Source organism: Carassius auratus, unplaced genomic scaffold (genome assembly GCF_003368295.1).
Source record: "Carassius auratus strain Wakin unplaced genomic scaffold, ASM336829v1 scaf_tig00018938, whole genome shotgun sequence".
In the NCBI taxonomy this organism is placed as follows: Eukaryota; Metazoa; Chordata; class Actinopteri; order Cypriniformes; family Cyprinidae; genus Carassius; species Carassius auratus.
In genome coordinates, this window is record NW_020524914.1 from 117,122 (window position 1) to 119,653 (window position 2,532).

The window sequence follows — 2,532 nt, forward strand, 5'->3', positions numbered from 1 at the left end:
GATGCCTAGCTCATATTTTCTATTATCAAGGCAAAAACTAAGAATTAACGAAAAAAAAAAAAAAAATATGCAAGAACGTATGTATGTGCGAACACATGAAATTGGTATCACATGTAATTGGCATGTTATGGAATTTAACTATGGCAATATATTAACATGATATACAGAGCCGGACAGTGATGGAGTACATTTACTTGACACTGAAGACTGGAGGAATGATGCTGAAAATTCACCTTTGATCACAGGAATACATAACATTTAAAATATATTCAAATAGAAAACAGTTATTTTAAATAGTATAAATATTTCACAATATTACTGCTTTTGCTGTACTTTGGATCAAATAAATGCAGGCTTGGTGAACAGAAGAGACTTCTTTCAAAACATAAAAAATCTGTCTGTCTGTGTGTGTGTAATTTCTGTCCCCCTCACTTCTGAAAAGATGGCTACGCCCCTGGTTTAGACATGTTTTTTGTTCATGTGTTTTCCTATAAACCTAAACTGCAATGCAGTTCAAAATTCAAAATACAGTACATCATATTGAATTTACATACACTGTCCCACATTTTTTAAGAGTTTATTATTATTATTATTATTATTATTATTATTAATTAATACATTTAATTAAATTTGATTTGTTTAATTTGGAGTAAAGAGAAAAGACTTACAAACTGAAGCCATTATATAAAATTGCAATGTTAAAGTTTAGTTTAGTTTATAACATTACCTTGGACATTCCCTTTATACATACATAGGCTAGTATATATATATATATATTATTATTATTATTATTATTATTATTATTATTATTATTATTATTATTATTATTATTAAATAGGCTAGTATATTTAATAAATCAAATTTAAAAAGGGCAATATCGTGCTGAATATGTTAAGTGACATTCAGCCAAGTATGGTGAGCCATACTCAGAATTTGTGCTCTGCATTTAACCCATCCGAAATGCACACACACAGAGCAGTGAACACACACACACACACACACTGTGAACACACACCCGGAGCAGTGGGCAGCCACTTATGCTGCGGCGCCCAGGGAACAGTTGGGGGTTCGATGCCTTGCTCAAGGGCACCTAAGTCGTGGTATTGAAGGTGGGGAGAGAGCTGTTCATGCACTCCCCCCACCCACAATTCCTGCCGGCCCGGGACTAGAACTCACAACCCTTCGATTGGGAGTCCAACCCTCTAACCATTAGGCCACGACTTCCCCACGACTTCCCCATATAGAACTTGAGACAACAACTATAATAACTATGTATTAAAGTCTTATATATTTTATATGTGCAGTTCTTCACATGTAGTAGAAAGGTAAGCAATGCTGGCGATGTGCTCTGGACATTTGTCATTAGGAAAAAAAAAGAGAAGAAGTGTATGTCTGAAAGCTTCAATCAATTTTTTATTGTTTAAATGTATGGAGAATATCACCAAATACACAAAATAATGTTATTTTCAGCAACTTCATATGACCCCTTTTGAAACAGTTTGAAACAAATCGGTTTCAGTTAACAGAGGGAGTGGATGCGCGAGGTAAAAGTAATAAGTAATAAATAGGTCATAAAAAGTGATAAATAAATAATAAAATAAGGAATAAATTAGTAAAAACAAATTAACAAAATAAAAAGATAAGTAGAAAATAAAATAAGTGATATATAAATAAGCAGAAAAATATAGAACAGTATACATATAAGTAATCAAGTCATAAAAAAGCCATAAAATTAATAATTATTAAAAATAATGTATAATTAATTTACTACATTTATTACTTTTTAATCAATTATATTTAAATAATACATTTATTACTAAAACATATTAATACTTTTGCCACAATCTGTGCAGGAAAACATGCACAAAAAAAAATATATATATTTTTTTTAAACTACATTGCATAAAAGAATTAAACATATCCATTGCACAAAAGATTCTTAAAATGCTTAGAAAAGGTGCTTCTTTTAAGAACTGTTCACTCAAAGCTGCTTTGGGGAACCAAGAAAGCTTCTTTCATGTCATCACTGTGAGTTTACACACACTTTAATGAACTTTACTGAACAACAGACATAAACGCTTCTCATTTTCTATTCTATTTCTTCTTTGTTTTTATTCTCCTTCCACTCTCTGTAGTGTTAAGACCCCAGGTCTAGGGTTCAGCGGTGAAACGTTAAATAAAGAGTGATAGTCAACAGGTTACTTTTTAAGAGAACTGATGGTGAACAGGGAGTCCTCATTAGATCCACGTCTCTCTCTCTCTCTCTCTCTCAGGATGTAGGTTAACTGTTATCATCAGCTCATGAATCTGTTGATGTGTGTGAGGTTGATCAGCTGCAGTCTCTGGAGAGAAACTTGCTGTGGATTCCTGAAGCAGAAGATCTTGACATGAGACCAGAGTTCCTCCTGTTACACCTGAGACTGGACTGGTGTGTTTCTTCTCTTTCTCTCCTGTCATGTTTCAGCTCGCCCCACATTAACTGATCGGCGTGAGAGAGCAGTGTTAGTGAACTATTGAAACGTTTATTGTTCT